General features: G+C 37.3%; 1 long non-coding RNA gene across 1 annotated transcript; it reads left to right on the top strand.

Annotated features, from left to right (window-relative positions):
* The first annotated feature begins 3,102 nt into the window (after positions 1 to 3,102).
* On the top strand, positions 3,103 to 18,317 carry LOC308667007. Its single transcript, XR_014026210.1, has 3 exons — positions 3,103 to 3,124; positions 5,202 to 5,239; positions 17,901 to 18,317. It is a non-coding gene; the product is annotated as an uncharacterized lncRNA (long non-coding RNA).
* The last annotated feature ends 4,913 nt before the right edge of the window (positions 18,318 to 23,230 follow it).

Here is a 23,230-nt window from a genome sequence, read left to right as displayed (position 1 = left end):
TTGTTAATTAGTAGAATTTCAGTAGAGCCTGGAGACCACTCAAAGAGATTCAAGTTTTTTATAGTTTTAACTTGCAGATGAAGAAGGATGTTAGCAGACTGATTAAACTTTTTTGTTCTAGTAATCACACATTGGGATCCACAGCACAGCAAAATTTAAAAAGAAGGGCAATTCTGGAATACTCTATTCACTGGAATACTCTGTTCTCTGTTCACCCCTTTGTTCTTTTAATATCTTTAAAACGTGAGCAATTTAATAATTATTGTTACTATGCAGTGCTTTTTTTGTAAAAGAAAAAGGTGCCAGAACTCACACAAGTCATACAACCCGCCTTGCCTATCCTACAAGGTTCCATCCAAAAAAGGTGCCGGAACTCCGTTCTGAGCATTCTATGAGAAAAAAAGCCCTGTTACTATGATATATTTAAATAATAAAAGTTAAAATTTATCAGGCCTGTACAGAAATCTTATGACAAGCTAAGATTACACATCCCTTTAATCTATGGTTTGCTTAATATGTCTTGTAGATTAAGCCATATCTGGTCAACATGTTTCACTAGCCCAAACCATGGCTTCAAATCCACAATGCATAAGTTCGCATGAAACAACTCAACCCCAAGATGGCTTAGTGCAATATGCTAATCCACTATGCACTAATCTGGATCCTTATTTTCTTTTGGGATAACAATTTTTTAATAATGTTTTTTACTTTCTTAACTAAAGGCATTTCAGGCAGCTGATTTTTTTCAATTTCATTGTTTTAAAAATCATGAGACATTAACTTGTGATTAATTGAATTAAGGCCTGGATTCATACAACTCATTGAACCATAAACTAACCTCAAGGGCTAGATTCGCATAAACATTGAACCACAATAAGCCAAATTTTAGTCTATCAGGTCATTCTTTGATTCATTTGATAATAAATAATGCTACCAATTCTGGCCTACAAAAGTCTGGATGATCAGTAGATGAAAGAAAAGAGATAAAACAAATTCTCAATCTCTACTGCCATTTAAAGATCATCTGCCCAGATGTAGCAGTCCTAGAATAAATAATTAAATCAGGATATAAAAAATATCTCCTTCATTTATGGTAACTGGAAATGTGATTGTAGATTATCTTTGGAGCTGTGGAGTATGTCCTACTGAACTACTGATTATCAGAATTTATTACACATCTCTGAAAAAAATTAAGTTGCCACCTGCCTGATTCAGATTTAAGGAATAAATAACATGTCTTTTGATTACATAAATATTAAATTCTAGTAAAGCATATTTGACATTATTTGATGATTAGATATTTATCTTAGAGGAACTCCAGCTTTTTTCAAGAAATCTTTCTCAAATTGTGTTGGGTAGTCAGAATTCCACGGAAAACAGGTCTTTGATATGCTTTTTATATAAAAGTTAGCAGCCTGAGATAAACATATAACCAGGTGCAATTTTTTTTGAGCAATGTTAAATTCAGCACAAATCAAAATAGTGTTTTCTGACATTCTTTCATGAAATGCAATTTACTACAGTCCTGGGAATTAAGCACGTCATAAACTGTCTCTCTTTATAATATTTATAATATTATAATAATATTTATTTATTATATTTATAATTTCCTCTTGATGTATCAGATTCTAGTTCCTCAAATTTCTTGCATGCAATACTGGCTAGGGATTTTGGAAATTGGGGTCCAAAACTCTGTGGCACCAGATTGCAGAAACTGCATGAGAATATTCCTTAACTTTCAGAAATAAATCTGTTCATCACGCCTATATAGGTCAAAGTTTTTTCATTTGTTGCACCCAGACCAAGAAATATTCTTTTTCAAAGGCTGTGCTTGGTCCTGAAATTTTTGCCTTTGCAAAAACACACCAGTCCATTAAATAAGAGTATTTTTAGAGTTTGAAATGTTATGTTTTATTTTATACAATATTTTTTAAAATATATTTAACTGTTTTCAGCATTCAGATAATGGAAAGTCTTTGGACTATTGAATGAATGAATGAATGAATGAATGAATGAATGAATGAATTCTTCTGAAGTATTTCTTTTCTTGGATCAAATTAGGTTGCAAGTTAAATATTCCAAACTGAAATTGACCACTTATCCCCTGAGCTTGTGGAAAAATGTTTTGATCAATGAATTCAAGGGATTTGAGAACACCTCATAGCTGCATGGTCAGCTCCCAGAGGGAGAATGATAGGAAGCTGGACATAGATAGAATTAAATACTATTTTTCCATTGCAAAAGATGAGAATTAAAATAACTATCAAAGTATAGACATTAATGTTAAAGCTGTTAGTAGTTAGTAGTTCTGTTATAAAAACAATAACCAAAAATATCTTAGGGTCAATTATTTGTCCAGATTGTATTTTAGAGTTAACAGAAATGGGTTGAAAAGTCTAGATTACCACCAAAGGGCAGCAAAGAAACTGATTGGTTATATTGGAACAGCAGTGTCAATAGGGGCTAAGGGGCTGCTACAAAGAAGAGGGGGGTCAACCTATTCTCCAAAGCATCTGAAGGCAGGACAAAAAGCAATGGATGGAAAATAATCAAGGAGAAAACCACCCTACAGGTAAAATTTAGAAAAAATTTCCTAACAGATGAGAACAACTAACCAGTGGAACAACTTTCCTTCAGAAGTTGTGGGTGAGATTGGACAATCATTTGTCTGAAATGGTATAGAGTTTCCTGCTGAGCAGGGGCTTGGATCCCTTTCAACTCTGTTATTTTGTTGTTTTGTTATTCCTATTCTAATATAAGAAATAAATTGGATAAATTTTAGCAAAGGCTAAGCATCTCAGGGTGAAGAACTAAATATCATATGGTAGTTTCTGTTATTTAATAGCAAAATTTTATGTTGTTTATCATTTGCTCACTATTACTAAACTTATAGATGCCTGAAGCTTTGTAAATCCAATATGTATTTTTTTTTTGTTGTTGTTAGTTGCAAAGTGATGGACAACGTTACTCCAGGCCTTCCTGTCCACTACCATCTTCTGGAGTCCATCTAAGCTCATGCCTACTGCTTCAGTGACTCCATCCAGCCACCTCATTCTCTGTCGTCTCCTTCTTCTATTGCCCTCAATCTTCTCCAGTGAGTCTTTCCTTCACATTAGTGGCCAAAGTATGTATTTATGTATTATAAATATCAAAATTCAATTCTGTCATCCTGTCATCTGGATTTTTGCAGTCCAGATATGGCATCCATGCAATCTAGGATGCTGGAATGAATAGACCTAATTCCATAATTAGTAATAAGTTATTAAATTGATATGCTGTCTGATTTCCAGTGACTCCAGACAGCATATCAGTTTAATAATGTTATTAATTTATGTTAGTTGTATTATTTATTATTAAATTTACTAGTCTACTCATGACCAAATGGAGCATGCAACCTGAGCCTTCAAAACTGTTGCTCCCAGACCTACTTCCAAATTGTTGAAAATGGGAACTTGATATCCCAGCAACTCTGGTATAAGTTCTAAATAAGTTTAACTTGGTTAGGAAAAGGCTGGATGGAATGGGGAATCCCAGCATTTCCCTAGCATAAAACCTAGGCATTAAGAATAAAGTTTGTCTGACCTGTTTCAACATGATCCAGCTTATTTTGTATCATAATCCCCTAAAATGATATATGTGTTCCCAAAGTTTCCAAAAGGTTATTTTCAATATCTGAACTTCACTTCTAACTGTTCCAAGAATGGTCCCAAATCAATAGCAATAGAGTGAATTATAATAGTTAAAGCAAATATACACAGATGCTATGACCACTGCTAAAGATGCTTACATGCCGTCTTATCAGAGAACTAATAAATGCACATCTGACACCTTAATACCAATCTAACATGAATTGTTTACTTTTAGCTTAATATATGTGTATACCCAACAATTGTGATATATAAACTATGATTTATATTTTAGCCTTACCTATGAGCCAGCTCACTATGAGTTGTTCAAGAAATATGCTAAAACAAGCTATAGTGTAGGGTGGAATAAACATAGACCATAAACAGCTTTGAGTAGAATATAGTGGGGGGAAAGGATAAATTATCAGAGTCATGAGTCAATGCAAGTAAAGATATCCCTTATCCAGGAAAAATATCTGCCTATGCACCTTCCTTAATACTTTTGATGGGACAGCAGGGTTGGGATGAAATCTCTTTTAAAAATTTGGGTTGTTTTTTTTTAACAGACTTCCTACACAGCATTGCGCTGGCAGATATGTCAACCTGTACACTGCACTGAGGCTTCATCTATTTGTTTCAAATATTTACTGAGGAGCCTTTGTGATTATGGTATAAAATAGCTTGTGATCATTCTTAGCAAAGGTGACTAATAATTCTTTTAAAAGCTAAATAAAAATAGTCTAAACATCAAGGAGACATTTGACTTTGCTGATTCTCCTCACTATCTAGCAATAGAAAAAAGACTGTATATTGAGTGAAATCATATCAATGTCTGACAGTAGTGTCATAAAACTTTAAGTCCTGATCGATCGCCCCAACATCTGTTTTTCTTTTTTGATATTTCCTGGGAGATCTTATTCTCTCTGAAATATTATAAGTGCAATCTTCATGGAGATGTTAAAGAGGATTCAACTAAGTAGCAAGAAATACTCAGCTTGTGCTAAAAATCCAGTTTAAAGTTTAATGGTGATCTTGTTCTTCTTATAAAAGCATTAAGAAACAAACACAAATGTGTATTCATAGACTTTGCTCTTAAAAGGGAAAAAAGCAGGCATCTGGAAGAGATAAGTTTTTTAAACTGTAAAACCATCCTAGAGAAAGGCCTTAGGTTGGTTGTTGCTCCTTCCTTGATGCCACAATCTTTTCTTGAAGAGATGATGTTTTTTAGAGGAGGGCGATGTGAAAATGATTTGTATATATTTTTCCTCTCTAATAAAAACTGTGTCACATGTTCTAGATTGGGGTCAAGGTCTGAAAACGATCTCTTCTGTGGCTCTAGAGGCTAATTATAGAATCCAGATAATGCCAACAACTGGGTTGGCATTTTCACAAACTGTTCCATATGCAAGACAAAGAAAAGATATAAAACCAGCAAGAAATATGCAGTTCAAGGAACTCACTTTAATATCTATTATATTCATTACATTCATATTTCCCCCATCACTCTCTGGGTTCCTGGTGTTTTGCAGCAACATTATAGAAGGCAAAAAAACAGCTGACACCTCTCTATTTCAGGTAGATGAAAACAGTGTCTTGAATCCTGTCTTGAACAGGTGAGTCATTGTAATTTCCTACTTGGTCTAAGATTCAGAAAATAATTCTATTAACGCAGGATAAGAAAGAACTTAATTGTGTTCCTGCTCCCCTGCAGCTTTGATGTAGGTGCCGCCCCCAAAACCTTTGGGAGGAGATTTTGGGGGAGCAAAGGTTTCCAGGGAGAAGTTGGTTAAAGTTGTTTTCCCCACACCCCATTCCCCCTTCTGACGGGAGTAAATTTAGAATCTCAGCTAGTATCTATCAGAATTATTTTTAAGGTGTTTTCCTCTCTTAATTTTGGCACAGCAGAGAAAGCAGATGGCTCAAAAACAATGCCTGTTATTAGTAAATCTGTTGATGATTTTGTGAAACAGAGCATGACTTTCCCAGCACCTTCCTAATGTGCTGGAGATTAACTGGTAATATATATATGGAGATGGTAGGAGTTGAGGTCCAACGTATCTCACTGGCTTTCATGGAAGAGCTGGGTTCAAACAGCAGATTAATCTAAAATGTAACTAGCTACGGTAGTTCTTGGCTCAGTACGTTATGCCATTGGTTAATTCAGTAAGCATTGGCTCAGTTAGTCATGTATGTGGATTGAATTTAGTTTCATTGTGTTAGTGATGAAATTTCTGCCATATCTAATGTCCTCTTAATAACTTAAAATTGCTCCCTCAAACAAACAGTTTTTTAAGTCAGATAGAAGAAGCAAGAAGAGGAAGAGTTGCTGAAAATCAATGTAGTGATTGCTAGTTAAAAATAATTTGCAAGTAATCAAAGCTAATTCCCTAGGGGTTTATTTATGCATGCAGGATCTCCAAATAAAAGTACAGTATTTTTTTCCTGAACCATTTTTAAGGAACATCACCCACTGCACGGATTGATTCCTAAAGCACAGCATAGTCTGCTGACTGAACTGGAATGATAAAACACACAAAGTTGTAAATTGGGATTTACAGACCATTAAGGCTATATTTTGCTCAGCTAAAAAACAGTCAAACAGTACTGAGCCTTAGTACAATGTGTGCATGTGATCAGTATATTAATCATTAGCACTGAAGATATGTAATATTCTATACCCCCTACCCTGAGATTAGATTGGCCCTAATACCACTAGCGTTTCACAAAGCTTGTAAACATGGTTTTACATTGAGTAACCTGGATGTGTGGCAGAACCTGTGCAGTTAAACAAACAAACAAACAAATATTAAAAAAATAAAAAAAATCCACAAATGGGTTTTGGAAAAGAAAGTGATCCTTTTTCAGTTCCTTCATATTGTTTAAGCTTACACATGCTAAAAATATGCAAGATGCACCCACTCTCTGAATACATAGAGGGAATAAGTTATTCTTAACTCTGTCAGAGTAGTTACCCATGCATATACAGTGCTGACGTTACAGTGAACATGTCTGCACAAAATGCTAAGCCCTAATGTACTTTGCTTGTTTGTTTATAACTTAATAGTAACCTCAGTGAGAGTCAGTTTGGTGTGGTAAATAAAGCACTGGGCTAGAAAGTGGGAAACTGTGAGTTCTAGTCCTGCCTTAGGCATGAAGCCAACTGAGAGACTTTGGACCAGTCACTCTCTCTTAGCCCTAGGAGGGAGGCAATGGCAAACCATTTTCAAACTCTTGCCAAGAAAACTGCATATACACATTCATATTAACCCTAATAATGGTGGTTATTAATTGCAATATATTGTTTGTCAGGAAAATACTAGGAATAAAAAATGCAAATCCAGCCAACTATAACTTAGACAATAAATGATGGTTATGCAAACAGTAGCATAATTTGATGCATGTACACAGATAATGGTGGCTTGTGTATTGCATTTAGCCATAAAGATTGGTCACAATGATTGGACTGGCATAATATACTAAGTAACATTGTCCCCATGGGTGCCAGAGTGTCCTCAGGTCCTTTCCTTGATGTTCACCAGGTTCTCTGTCTCTGTAAATTTTTAAAGAGCATTTGAAAAATAAAAAGTAGATATCAAATTGACATGCCACAGAGTGAAGAACCAGAATTTGATATCAGATTTATTTGCAATAATTTGCAGAGACAGCCTTTTGGTAAATGGACATTTTGTGACTAGAAACCATTCTATGGAAAGGTCAGTCTTCCATGGTGTCATTGTGTGAGTATGCTTTTGCTTACCTTAAACTAAATGTAGCATAGTATCTTAAGTTCACTCAACATTTTTTTTATGGCTTTGTGCAATGTCTGAACTCAGTTAACACAGAAATGCACCTCATTATAGGTTTTCCTATAATGATGACACTAAACTGGCAGGAATAGCCAACCCCCCAGAAGGGAAGCTCAGAACCCAAAAAGATCTTGACAAACTTGAACAATGGGCCCTATTCAACAAAATGAATTTTAATATGGAGAAAAGCAAAGTTTTATATTTAGGCAGGAAAAATCAAAGATTTTAAAAGAGCTAATTTCAATAAACTTGGAGAGACCTTGGGAAGAATTCCATGGATGAGAATCCTAAAGGGGAAAACAACTCAAGAAGTTTGGGAAATTTTGAAAAGTGAGATAATAAAGGCCCAGTCTAGCACAATACCAACAAAGAAGAAAAATAACAGCTCTCAAAAGAAACCAGCATGGCTGCATAAAGAACTGTCTGATAAATTGAAAGATAAAAAGGACAAGTATAAGAATTGGAAAGAGGGGCACATAACTAAGGTAGAATATCAGCAAATAGCCCGTGCCTGCAAAGATGAAGTGAGGGAAGCTAAGGCTCAAAATGAACTAAGGCTTGCGACCAAAGTCAAAAATAACAAAAACAGCTTCTTTCAACATATATAAAAAACAAGAAAAAAGTTAAGGAAATTATTGGTCCATTAGTGGGGGAAAGTGGCAAGAAGGTGACAAGCAACAGGGAGAAAGCAGAACTTTTTAACTTGTTTTTTGCATCTGTCTTTACACAAAAGGGAAAAAAAACAGTCCAACCTACCAAAACCAGTGCCATAAAAAACAGAATAGAAACGCAAGTTAAGATAGGCAAGAAAATGGTAAGTGAGCACCTGTCCAGCCTAGACAAGTTCAAATCACCAGGACCAGATGGATTACACCCCAAGGTTCTCAAGGAACTGGCAGACGTGATCTCAGAACCACTGAACTATATTTTTCAAAGATCCTGGAGCACTGGGAAACTACCAGAGGACTGGAAGAGAGCTGATATAGTTCCCATCTTCAAAAAAGGGAAAAAAATAGATCCAGGAAACTACAGACCTATCAGCCTGACCTCAATACCTGGGAAAATTCTGGAAAAGATAATCAAACAACAAATCAGCGAACACTTTGATGCAAACAAAGTCATCACTAAAAGTCAACATGGGTTTGTCAAAAACAGATCATGCTGGACAAATCTTATTGCATTCTTTGACCAAGTGACAAAATTAGTGGACCAGAGGAATGCTGTAGATATAATTTACTTGGACTTCAGTAAGGCGTTTGATAAAGTAGATCACAACCTACTACTTGATAAGATAGAAAAATGTGAGTTAGACAGCATCACCACCAGATGGATTCGTAGCTGGCTGACAGGCCGTACTCAGTGTGTGGTCCTCAATGGAACTGCATCTACATGGAAGGAAGTGTGTAGTGGGGTGCCCCAGGGCTCTGTTCTGGGCCCAGTGCTCTTCAACATCTTCATCAATGATTTGGATGAGGGGATAGATGGGGAACTCATCAAATTTGCAGACGACACCAAGCTGGCAGGAATAGCCAATACTCCAGAAGATAGGCTTAAAAAACAGGAGGATCTGGACAGACTCGAACACTGGGCGCTGTTAGAATATGTTGTTGAAAAAATGGTTTGTTTAACAGAGTATTATTAATACACAGTGGAAGTTGTACTGGGACTTTTAGGCAAACAGTAGCGTCTAGTCATGCCGGCCACATGACCACGGAGACGTCCTCGGACAAGCGCTGGCTCTTCGGCTATGAAACGGAGATGAGCACCGGCCCCTAGAGTCGGAAACGACTAGCACGCATGTGCGGGGGAACCTTTACCTTTACCTTAATGCACTAACACGAGTTTTATAACTTATTTTTACTCAGACAACAAAAAGAAACACAGTAAGAAATAGTCCAAGTATCAATCCAGTATCATGCACATAAAAGTCAGTCCATAAAAAACATAGTATCAAAATACAAAAGCTGCTTACCAATATCAAAAACAATATACACTGTAGCAAGCAGTTGGTTCTTGAGAGAATAAATATCAAGTTAGCAAACAAGAGAACAAGAGGTATCCAAACACTAACATCAAACACATATACAAGAGCAACTACGTGTAACATCTAACTCTCTTTTATGTGGAATAATTACAGCCACACCCTTAGGCCGTTTAACTCCTTAAAGGTGCTTTTACTCCATTATATAATATTGTCACCCAAATCAAGTTTAATCTCTAACAATCTCCCCTTTTGGGTGGCATATTATACATATATTTTTACAATCTCAAATTACACATATCACAAACAGATTTATGCTTTATAGCACCCTGAGCTTTAGTAAACTGGTCAGCAATATTATCTTCAGTTGCACAATATTCCAGTTTAATCAAATTATCTTTAACACATTGTCTGACATTTAGATACCGTAGATCCGTATGTTTTGATCTAGTTTTCACTGCAGCATTAGTTGCTAATTTTATAGCTGCTTGATTGTCTTCATACACTTTTATTGGTTCATTACAATTTAAACCCATATCAAACAATAATTGTTTCCATACCAATAGCTCAGTACATAATAAAGATAAACAAGAAAATTCGGATTCAGTTGTTGATAAGCTTATATGCTTCTGTCTGTTAGACCTCCATCCTACTAAAGCGTTTCCCAATAATACAACCAATCCTGAAGTGGATTTCCTGGTTACAGTATCAGATGCAAAACTAGCATCTGCAAATGCTTTTAGTTCCAATTCCTTTGTTGGCTCTAGATATAGAGAATAATGTATGGTGTGCTTCAAATATCTTAAAACTCTTTTCGCACCTTGCCAACATCTGGTTGTAGGATTCTCACAATATCTAGCTAAATGATTAACTGTAAATGCTATGTCAGGTCTTGACCAGTTACATAAATACATCAAGCTGCCTATTAATGATTGATATATCTTTTTATCAAAGACATTGCTGTTATCTGCTGAACTCTCAAAACCTTGAACCATAGGTGTTTTTACTGGTTTACAGTTTTCCATATTATAACGTTTCAGCAAACCATTAATTTTCTTAGCTTGAGACAGTTTAAATCCTTTACTAGTCCTGACAATATCCAGCCCTAGATAATGACTAATAGCTCCTAGATCTTTTACTCTAAATTTTCCTTTTAACCCTGAAATTATTCTTTCAGTTTCTGTTTCATCTTTTGCTATAATAGCAATATCATCAGTGAATAATAATAACAATGATAATTCACTATTTTGCTGTTTTATAAATAAACAAGGATCTGCAATATTAGCTTTAAATCCCAAACTATTTAACTCTTTTACTAAACATCTATTCCACTCATAACCTGACTGTTTTAAACCATACAAACTCTTATTCAGTTTCCAACAGTACCCTACCTTACTTTCTATTCCTGATGGAACTTTCATATATATATCATGGTTTAATGTTGCATGCAAATAAGCAGTTTCAATATCTACATGTTTTATACTATAATTCTTATTTGCTGCCCAAACTAAAGCAGCCCTAAGAGTGGAAGCTCTTAACGTTGGGGAAAATACTTCATCATAATCACTATTATTCTGTGCAAATCCTTGAGCAACTAATCTTGCTTTATGTATTACCTCTCCTGTAACACTTTCTTTCAGTTTAAAAACCCATTTACATCCAATTAACTTTTCTGTTTTAGGTATTTTAACCTCTTGATAAACATTAAGATCTTGCAAAGACTTTATTTCTTTATCCATAGCTACTTTCCAATTCTTTCTTTCATTCTCAGGATACATTTTTATTTCTTCAACATTAGAAGGTTCAATGTCTATTTGACAAATTAAACCTGCCTCGAAACGATCAGGCTGTCGTCTTTCCCTGTTAGACCTTCTGAGAATTATTGGACTTATAGGTACATTTACATTATTATCTTCTTCCTCTCCTGTCTCCACTATCAGTGGTTCTTGTTTGATCTCTCTAGCAGGTTCCTCCTCTTCTTTATCACTTTCATTTGAGGAGTTAGTTAAATCTTGTTGAGGAATATATACAATATCTTCTACCCTTTCCCAGCCTGACTGTTCTTGAAAAACAGCGCTAGAACTACAATAAATGTTTTTAGTACCTTTCTCCCAGAACCGATAAGACTTATGGTTTAACTCATAGCCAACAAAAAATAATTGTTTAGCTCTATGTTCTCCTTTATTTCTTATTGAACTTGGAATATGTACCCAAGCAGGTGTCCCAAATGTGTGAATATAACTAAGATTTGGTTTTCTCTTATACCATAAGGTATAAGGAATTTTACCTGTAGCTGAACTAACCACATTGTTTAAAATATGATTAGCACATTTTGCTGCTTCTCCCCATAAGCTATCAGGTAAACCAGAATCTTCAATCATAGATCTAATCATAGCTTGCAATGTTTGGCCCCTCCGTTCAACAAATGCATTATGCTGAGGTCTATAAGGAGCTGTACGTCTATGCTCTATTCCCTCTGAAACTAACAGCTCATTGAACTGTTTATTAACAAACTCAGTTCCATTGTCTGTTATTATGGTTTTTACATTTAACTGAGTTTTCCTTTGTACAAACTTGAGCCAATTAGATATTGTTTGTATAGTTTCAGTTTTTGACGTAAGGAGATAACAGAACCCATATCTGCTATAATGGTCTAGAATATTTAATATGTAGCAAGCACCCCCTAAACTGGGTTTCATAGGACCTATCAAATCCATAAATACCAGTTCTAATGGAGTTGTGGTTTTAAATCCATCTAACCTATTAGCTGGTGCTGCCCTGCTCTTTTCTCTACCACATACATTACACTGCAGATATTTCTTACAAGCCTTTAACTTAAACCCATTAGACAAAGCTACAGTTCTTTTTAGTGTATTAAAATTCACATGACCCAATCTTCTATGTAATAAATGAATACATTCATCATGTGGTTTTTGATTTGTACAAGTAGTAGCCATTATAATAGGATCATTGCTAATTACAAACAAACCGTCTTTCATATTAGCTATTAAGTTCACTTCATTCTTTTGAATAAGACATTCCTCCCCTTGGAAAGTAACTTTAAAACCTGCTTCCAATAATACCTTAACTGATAATAAATTATAATCACATCTGGGAACATATAGCATTTCCAAATTTTGTTTTAAAAATGAACAGTAAACCTTACCCTCTCCAGAGACCTTGACTCTCCAGCCATTAGCCATAGAAATATATTTTTACTAGACCTTATATTCTCAAAATCCCTTTTTATTTTTGAAATACAATGTGTAGCTCCACTATCTACCACCCACCAATTGTGGTTATTAGTAATTCTATTAGCTACAGCTACATTAATCAGCTTTTTATTCTTTCTATGGCTTTCCTTTCTCTGACAATTACTATTCTGACAAAACTTAGCAATATGTCCCTTTAATCCACAATTAAAGCATTTCCTTAAAATATAAGCAGATTCAGTCTTCTGTATTTCTTGTTGCAATGGCTCTCTCAACTGTTTTCTCTCCATACGACATCTTGATTCTTCCAACAACCTTCCAGTTATTGAAGAAACAGTTAGGTCTTCTTTGGACAAAACCTCCAAGGACGATACAAATGCATCGTAGCTCTCATCCAATGATGATAAAATGATGTAAACCTGGTGAAGCTCTGAGAAAATAAGTTCTTTTTCTTGCAGTTCCAACAAAGTTGCTTTTATAAAGTTAAGGTGAGCTAACATATCGCCATTCTTTTCCAGTCTAGCTCTAAATAGCTTTCTGGTAAGATTTATATGAGCACCAACACTGTCCCGAACAAAAATCTTTTTCAACTTAGCCCAACATTTAGCAGCAGATTCTTCTCCACGCACATGGACTAGCTGTTGGTCTCCTAATGTTAGCCCAATGATAGATAAAGCCTTATCATTGTCTTTATTGAAGTCTACAATCTTCTTGTTATCTTCTTCATTAGTTGGATCCCAGGCAGTTACATCAGGAGGATTATGGACTATTTTCCAAAGACCTTGATTTTGTAATAGCAAACTACATTGTGTAGACCAGGATACGTAGTTTGACCCATTAAGCCGGGTAATGCAGAATGGATTGAATAGTCCTTGCGCCATTGTCTGAATTTGAAAACTCAGTTAGGAAATATAAATACAATACTGTGCCTGTCCTCAGCACCACACTGGATCTGGGCCCATAACCAATGTTAGAATATGTTGTTGAAAAAATGGTTTGTTTAACAGAGTATTATTAATACACAGTGGAAGTTGTACTGGGACTTTTAGGCAAACAGTAATGCACTAACACGAGTTTTATAACTTATTTTTACTCAGACAACAAAAAGAAACACAGTAAGAAATAGTCCAAGTATCAATCCAGTATCATGCACATAAAAGTCAGTCCATAAAAAACATAGTATCAAAATACAAAAGCTGCTTACCAATATCAAAAACAATATACACTGTAGCAAGCAGTTGGTTCTTGAGAGAATAAATATCAAGTTAGCAAACAAGAGAACAAGAGGTATCCAAACACTAACATCAAACACATATACAAGAGCAACTACGTGTAACATCTAACTCTCTTTTATGTGGAATAATTACAGCCACACCCTTAGGCCGTTTAACTCCTTAAAGGTGCTTTTACTCCATTATATAATATTGTCACCCAAATCAAGTTTAATCTCTAACAGGCGCTATCTAACAAAATGAAATTCAATGGTGAAAAAAGAAAGGTTCTACATTTAGGCAGGAAAAATCAAATGCACAGGTATAGTATAGGTGGTACCTTGCTCAATAGTAGTAACTGTGAGAGGGATCTCAGAGTCCTAGTAGACAATCACTTCAATTTGAGCCAGCAGTGTGCTGCAGCTGCCAAAAAAGCCAACACAGTGCTAGGCTGCATTAACAGAGGGATAGAATCAAGATCACATGAAGTACTAATACCACTTTACAATGCCTTGGTAAGGCCACACCTGGAATACTGCATCCAGTTTTGGTCACCACAATGTAAAAAAGATGTTGAGACTTTAGAAAGGGTACAGAGAAGAGCAGCAAAGATGATTGGGGGACTGGAGGCTAAAACATATAGGGAACGGTTGCTGGAATTGGGTATGTATAGTTTAATGAAGAGAAGTGTGAGGGGTGACATGATAGCAGTGTTCCAATATCTCAGGGGCTGCCACAAACAAGAGGGAGTCAAGCTATTGTCCAAAGCACCTGAAAGCAGGTCAAGAAGCAATGGATGGAAACTAGTCAAGGAGAGAAGCAACCTAGAACTAAGGAGAAACTTCCTAACAGTGAGGACAATTAATCAGTGGAACAGCTTGCCTTCAGAAATCGTGGGTGCTCTATCACTGGAGGTTTTTAAGAAGAGACACTAGACAGTCACTTGTCTGAAATGGTATAGGTCCATGGTGGTGAACCTATGGCATGTGTGCCACAGGTGGCATGCTGAGCTCTCTCTGTGGGCACATGTGCTGTTGCCTCAGTCCTAGGCCTTCAGTGGGGTTTTATAAAACCTTTTGGCTTTAGGCCTCCAGCGCCGTGTGCAAAAAAAAAAAAGTTCAATCAGTGAATCAATTTCAACTTCTCACAGGGAAAAAAAAGATCTCGCAAAGTTGGAATTGATTGAACTCTTAGTCCCACCCAGTCTGCCATTACCACTGCAGCCATGCCCACCCAATGGGCTATGCCCACCCAATTGGCCACACCTACCCAATGGGCCATGCCTCCTGTCACCCAACGATACATAAGTGGGTTTTGGGTTGCACGTTGGGCACTCAGTCTCTAAAAGGTTTGCCATCACTGGTATAGGTTCTCCTGCTTCAGCAATGGCTGGACTAGAAGACCTTCAAGGTCCATTCCAGCTTCTATTCTATTCTATTCTATTCTATTCTATTCTATTCTATTCTATTCTATTCTATTCTATTCTATTCTATTCTATTCTATTCTATTCTATTCTATTCTATTCTATTCTATTCTATTCTATTCCTATAACCTTAAGTCAAATAATATTTTATTGTGAATTATGAATCCACTGTTAATATGCCTAGACTTCTTTGAAAAACTCAAGTTTTATCTGGGACTTATGAAATGATATCTGGAAAAACCAAATATTTGAGATGTGTTTGGTCAACATCTATTCTTCAAATCCTTTTAATACCTATTCTTTGTTTATCAGCATCAATTGCCAAAGGAATTCAGGAAGCAAGTTTAGTTTAGTTTAGTTTTATTAAATTTTTATACCGCCCTTCTCCCGAAGGACTCAGGGCGGTGAACAGGGCATATAATAAAAATACAAAAATACAAAAGTTAAAATAGAATTAAATTAATGCCCAAAATAAAACAATAAAATATACAAATATTTAAAACCCTAAATTAACTCCCCATCAGGCCAGGCCAGCTTGTTCGAATAAGTGGGTCTTTAACCCGCGCCGGAAGGAGCGGAGATCCGGTGCCATCCGGAGCTCAACCGGCAGTTGATTCCACAGAGCCGGGGCGCCCACAGAGAAGGCCCTCCCCCTGGGGGCCACCAGCCGGCATTCTCTGACCGGAGGCACCCTGAGGAGGCCCTCTCTGTGGGAACGCACAGGGCGGAGGGGAGTTGACGACGGCAGCAGGTGGTCACCGAGGTATTCCGGACCCATGCCATGTAAGGACTTAAAAACCATCACTAAGACCTTGAACCTCACCCAGAAGACAACTGGTAACCAATGCAGCTCGCGGAGCAAAGGTGTAACATGGGAGTACCGGGAAACTCCCAAGACAACTCTCGCGGCCGCATTCTGTACCAGTTGGAGCCTCCGAGTGGTCTTCAAGGGAAGCCCCATGTAGAGAGCATTGCAGTAGTCAAGACGAGAGGTCACGAGCGCATGAGTGACCGTACACAAGGCCTCCCGGTCTAGATAGGGCCGCAACTGACGCACCAGGCGAACCTGAGCGAAAGCCCCCCTAGTCACGGCTACTATATGATCTTCTAAGGTAAGCCGCGAATCTAGGAGGACTCCCAAGTTGCGCGCCCTATCCACGGGGGGTAAAGACTCACCCCCCATAAAAAGAGATGGAACATTTTGAATGTCCCGGGATGCCGGAATGTACAGCCACTCAGTCTTGTCAGGGTTGAGTTGAAGTCTGTTCCTCCCCATCCAGACCCGAACCGCCTCCAGGCAACGGGACATCACAGCGAGGGCATCACTGGGGTGGTTTGGGGTCGAAATAAAAAGTTGGGTATCATCAGCATATTGATGATACCCAACTCCAAAACCATGAATGATCTCACCCAGCGGTTTCATGTAGATGTTGAACAGGAGAGGCGAGAGAACCGACCCCTGAGGAACTCCACAAACGAGAGACCTAGGGGCCGATCTCTGCCCCCCTGCCAACACCGACTGCGAACGTCCCAGGAGATAGGAGGAGAACCACCGAAGAACCGTGCCTCCCACTCCCAATCCCCTGAGACGCCGCAGCAGGATACCATGGTCGATGGTATCGAAAGCCGCTGAGAGGTCTAATAGGACTAGGACAGAGGAACATCCCCTATCCCGAGCCCTCCAGAGATCATTCACCAGAGCGACCAATGCCGTCTCCGTGCTGTACCCGGGCCTGAAACCCGATTGGTACGGATCCAGATAATCCGCTTCATCCAGGACCAGAGGGAGCTGATGCGCCACCACACTCTCAACAACCTTCGCAAGAAAGCGAAGGTTGGAGACTGGACGAAAGTTGTTCAACACAGCTGGGTCCAAGGCTGGCTTCTTGAGGAGGGGTCTCACCACCGCCTCCTTCAAGACGGTGGGGAAATTACCCTCACTCAAAGAAGCAGATATCACCGCCTGGAACCAGCCTCGTGTCCTCTCCCTAGCTGCATAAACCAGCCAGGAAGGGCACGGGTCCAATAAACATGTGGTGGAGCTCAGCCTCCCCATAATCCTGTCCACTTCATCAGGGGTCACAGAATCAAACTCCTCCCAGATAACATTGACAAGACCGCCCGTAAACCCAAAGTTCAAAATATTCTGTTTTCTGCAGTTATTTACCTTGGAATGTTGTTGGAAACATAGATTTGCTTACCTATAATTATCTAGATATGCAACCCCTTCATTAAAATATACTGTTATACATAACAGTAAAAGTAGACGGCAAAGGAAGCTTGAGACTCATTGGGGAGAACTTACCTCCAGGTAAGAGCTACTAGTCATGTAGTTATTGAGGACAGGGTATTCAAGAATAGATATCTTAAGAATGTGAAATCTGCTGAATCACAATGGGATCCAAGTTCTTTCTTTTCTATAGTATTCATAATATTTAATTTGCCATAGTGCTGCTTCACTACGTTTAACATAATCTGTGAAAAGTGTGCATAGAATGAATAACCAAGGGCTGAATTTGTATTCAAGAATTATATGAAATTGGGTATGTTGTGACTTTATGCAAGAACATTACCACCAAATTCTAAGAGAGAAAAAAGAAAGGCAAGCCAGGTGAGTTCTGACGATAAAATTAATCTACAGAACAGAGGATAAGCACAATGATGGATTGTGAAAGACAAGTGAGGAGGCCTTTTGGGAGAAGGAAGCTCCTCTACAGATCAGAGCAAGCCATTCAGATAAAGGTACATTTTTCTTCTTCTAGTCAAGCTTGACTTCTGGTGATTTCATCAATATAGTTGCTTTGACAACAATATGAAAATGTTTTACTGCTGTCCACTTCCATGATTTTTTTTTATTTCTCAGTTTAGCTTTCAACTCCAATATTCTCTGGAAATCTCCCATCCAAGTATTAATAAACTTACCGGTAGCTTTCAAGATGAAACAAAGTCAGTTAGATATTGCCACCTAGCTGGGTAACCATTAAGAATGGAGATGAGTAGGACTTTTTTTTTTAAGTAGAATTAATGTATATACTTTCTTACCTTCTTGAATTTTGAAACTTCCTTATGCCTTTCCCAGATGTTCACCTTTATTTTCATTATAGTGTTAGCTGGGTTTACCTAATACAGATTTGGTTTAGGCATCACACTAAGCCAAAACCAAATGAACCATCTCTTGGATGGTCCTGGAACCAAGCAAAAGATAATAAAATCTGATGGCTGGTTTCGTATGAGTTTTGCCTTCCCAGAAAGCTGGACAACTATATGGGGATACAGATTTCATCTCACTTATCAATGAGCATTAAACTTATATTGTTCCAAATTTCCTTACTGTCCAGGATAGGTTTTAGTGATCAAAAGAGACAGACAAGAGATATTTTGATTCACACAAGGGTAGAAACGCAAATCTTCTCAGTTGACAGATGCAGGTTGCTTCAGATGAGGAGACTGATAAAGATGGTAAAATGGCAATAAATGATAAGGTAAAAAGAACCTGTGGCTTAGCTGGTGCAGGCAGCTGTCAATTCCTGGCAAATTTCTCTCTCTCTCTTTGTTTTTTTTTAAAAAAGATGATTTTTATTAAAGAAATTTAAGTGGTAGTAAAGAAAAAGAAATGAAGAAGAAAGGAGAGAAATAGTAATGTTAGTATAGCTAATCCATGAAGGACTGAATTGCCCCCAGGGTTGGAATTCACTAAAAGGTTTGAGAATTTTAGTGGCAGAGAAGCATATGGTTATAGAAATTAACATAAACTGGGCAAACTATTAGGCAGAAAGACTGGGGGATCTGAGGGAATCTGAAAGCAGCATCTGGCCTGTGAACAGCGTGCCAGGTAGTATCCTCCAAAAAGTGAACACAACATAGCACAAAGCAACATTCACTCTTTTATGTCCCCTTTCTTTTTCTAGGCATTATTCCAGAAGTTTCTTTCTTCCTCTAGTGCCATATTGGTAAAAGATGGCTAAAAATGCTGCAATTTCACAATGAATTGGTGGAGAAAGGAATGGTTTCATATCCATCCATGGCAGCATTTGAAAATGACATTTAATGCGCTTATTGATGCTGATTTCTTTTTCTTTTCTTTTCTTTTCTTTTCTTTTTTGAGTTTTCAAGGTATTGGAACCATCTTTGGATTAGATCATTCTTCATTTTTATTCTCTTTGCAAAGGTTCTTTCTTCTTCAGATGAAGAAGGACACCAGGATTCTGGTACCTGTTTCTGATCTCTCTTCTCTGCAAAAGCCGAGGCAGCAGAATGGATTCAACCAGCAGGACAGAACAGGAAATCAGTCTGCTTGGAAATACAGCCCACATACTAGAAAGTCAACGGGAGAGGTCCATCAGAGCTGCCAAGAGCCAAGGTGATTCAGCCTCTAGTGGAGCACTTTGTGTCTCTGTCACTGTTGGCATCAGTGATACCGCATTAAATGCCTGTAAGTAAACAACACAACACACAATACAGTACTTCTCACTGTACAGAGTAATTACTAGAAACAGTTCTATCAGAAAGGCTTTTTGGGATGGGTGGGAAATAGAAGGAAGATGGAAAAATGTCCTAGGTCTAGGAAATCATTTTTTCAGACATTTCTTTATTACTGAAGCTTTTTTAAAAAAAAAGCCTAAAAGTCTTCTTTGCATCTGGTGATCACGTGTAAAGATATAAATTGCCTTGAGGGAACAAAACTAATGCTCAGTTAGTCCTGTTTTCTGACAGCATTATATGGTCGTTAAAAAGGTATGTGAGTGAAATACTTTTGTTTGTACTGTTTTCTTATAGTTCTAGTGTTCCAGTTAAACTGTTATCTTATAAATGAAAATTGAAGTTAATAACCATTGATAAATTTTATTTAATCCTATTACAGGCCACCTAAGTCAATGTATACCATCACTATATTTTCAGTGCCAAATTCAATGAATAATTGGGATAAGTAGTTATCTGTGATTACTGCTTATCAAGCTGATTACATAACTCTATAGGCTTAATTCCTTAGGAGTCACTGTGCTAAATGAAAGATAAGTCCAGATAACTCAGAATTCTCTTTGTAAGCTGGTCACAATAATATCTAATATGACAACACAGACTGGCTCCAAAATATTTAATCAAAATAGTCTATGTGTTTGTTTTGTTTGCTTGTTTTATTTAAGAAATTTCAAAAATCTTATTTTAAGAGCCATTTGGAGCAAGGTCCAATTTGTTCATCTTCCATGCAGGACATCTGGACCAAATTAGGATGTGAATAAGATAAATGTCTTCACTCTAATGCTCACCTAGTAAAATAGTATTTTCTTTGAGTTTTTTCTTCTGCTACATAAATATCTGAAAAAAATGTCATCAGCTCCAATCCCCTGTATTCTGTAAGATCTGCCTGCCTCTGAGCACTATCTTCCAGAACCAATCTGGTTTGGGCAGAATGGAGATAGTGATTCTTTCAAATCTTCCAGTTCTCATAGCTGGTCTTTGGCAATTCACCCACACATATCAACTGTTGTTTGGGTTACTTGGAACATAGAGTTAATAGTCTGCTGGAATAGCACCAAACCCATGTCCTAAAGGATTGCTGACAGAGAAAGTGGACAAATTTGGCACAAATGTTTTGCATGGATATGTTCAAAGGGGATCCAATAATCAAGTGATATCAGGTGAACACTTGGTTTCTTATGGTCGTTAGTTTAGAATTGTCCCAGAAAAACTAGTGCCAAATCATCAACTTTTGTCAGCAGGGTATAGCTGCCATTCTAGACATCAAAACTCAGTTCTTTCCCAGGTCTACTTCCATTCCACATTGAAGAAACATTATTGATGGATGTTTTCCTTTTGGCTAATGGTCTTTTGTACAGTAGGAGAGAAGTAAAGCCAAGCGACACCACCAATATTTTTGTTTACATGCCCTGAACACTATAAAAAGCACAAGATCTTTTACTGAGAGTGTAACTTTAGTGGGAAAGAGATTGCCAATGGATTTTTTTTTGCATTGATACAGTAGTTTTCTGCCCACACAAGGACTGATGGATACCATTTCACCTCTGCTATGGAAAGAAAGTTCTTCTTCATTTTAATATATTTCCCTCTTCCCATCATTTTAACAAAAATGCAGAAGAGAATACCCTTGTTTTACATATTAATTATCTCTACTCTCCTAGATTTTGGATCTAGGATCTTTTAACCAAAAGACTGAGCAGGTATCTTTCCTCCATTCCAGCAGCTTTTTGACAATAATGGAGAAAACATGAAGTACACAAGCTGCTCATCTCCTGCTTTATCCACACACATCCTTTTTAGGAAGAGACTTTGTTTAAGAAAAGTAACAGATGCCTCAAATCACATTCAGCTGTTTCTTTGGAAAAGTGTCAGGTTATTAACTTTGATGAATCATAGCACTGAGTCTTTGAAAGTACCAGTTTTGAGTACGTTGTCTGATTTCCTTATTTTTAATACATCACCCATTTTTAGATATCCAAGATTTACTGTCAGAGGTAATCAAGCAGTTGTTGCCACTGGACTTAATGAAGTCTCTACCTAAGACAATGAAAGGCATAAACAAGCTTTTAAAAAGCAGAGAAGATTCAAATATAATTGGACATTTGGAAGGCAAGGTTGACAACAACGATATGCTCAAACTGATACAAAGTATGACACAGTAAGTATATCCATCATGAGACTGCTCACATGCAATATGATTTTAATTAGGTCTTCACCTGACCATGTTAAGTATGTTGCATGATCCTAGACTTTCCAACTATTTTTGTCATAGTATTGCATTCCCAGAAAGGCTGTCCCCAACTTGTACCTTTTAGTTCTACTGGATTACAACATTCATCATCCCATGATTGTCGAAGTTTTGTAAGCAGTTGTAAGAATGTTAATAACAAATGAAACCAACTGGGAGATATAACAATGGACAATAGTTTCCATTTCAGATTGTAAAGAATTAACTAATACTTAAATTTACTTTAAAAAATAATAATAATAGGAGAATCCAACAGAGATTTTTGTTGTAAAAAAACTGCATGCCTCTCTCTTTTCACTGTCTCTTTTGCTTTTTTCTCCCAGTTTGGCCATTGCAAAAAATATATTTCTTCCAACATTGATGAGATTTTCACCTGATGATGTGGTCCATCTTTCTCTCCCAGTTGAAATTGGCATAGAAGGTAAAAGGTAAGTAGCCAAGAATCATGGAGATATATAATATAATATATATATGTGTAAATTACTAACAAAGAATTAAAGGGAAACTGGGATGCATTTCTGACTCTTTAGTCTTCATCAGTCAGCTATACCCTTCTGAGATTCGAACCTGGGCTGATTGCATATTAGGCAGTGTTATTTGCCTCTTAAGCCACAAGGTCTCTCTCGCTCTGTTAGCTTTTTTTCTGCAAGGGAAGATATGTTTCAAATGTTAACTATTTAGATTACCTTGCTAGGCCCCAAACATGGGGCAAATCTTTATTTCCTGTTTTCAGCCTATCTTGAAGGCCATCGAACAGGCTGTAGTCACACTGGACAGTTCATATATTTGTGTAAATTACTAACAAAGAATTAAAGGGAAACTGGGATGCATTTCTGACTCTTTAGTCTTCATCAGTCAGCTATACCCTTCTGAGATTCGAACCTGGGCTGATTGCATATTAGGCAGTGTTATTTGCCTCTTAAGCAATATATATATAAAGGCATTTTGAATAGTCTGTTTGGACAATGTTGTTCTGTCAGCCGGAGAATTTGTTCTGTCAGTACTTTGTGTCTAAACTCTATAGATCAGTGCTTCTCATCCTTGGGCACTTTAAGAGAGGTGGACTTCGATTCTCAGAATTCCCCAGCCAGTTTGCTTGCTCTCTTAAAGTGGCCAAGGTTGAGATGCACAGATCTTGATGAAGCTTTTCTTTGGTTAATGCTATGCCAGCTGTTCCATTTGTATCTTGACTGTATTAACTCAAGGAATTCAGTGCAACAAATTGCCAAGAACTCATTTCTATC

The sequence above is a fragment of the Vipera berus genome (genome assembly GCF_964194415.1).
Source record: "Vipera berus genome assembly, chromosome: 3".
NCBI lineage: Eukaryota > Metazoa > Chordata > Lepidosauria > Squamata > Viperidae > Vipera > Vipera berus.
This window is presented reverse-complemented; position numbering and strand designations above follow the sequence as displayed.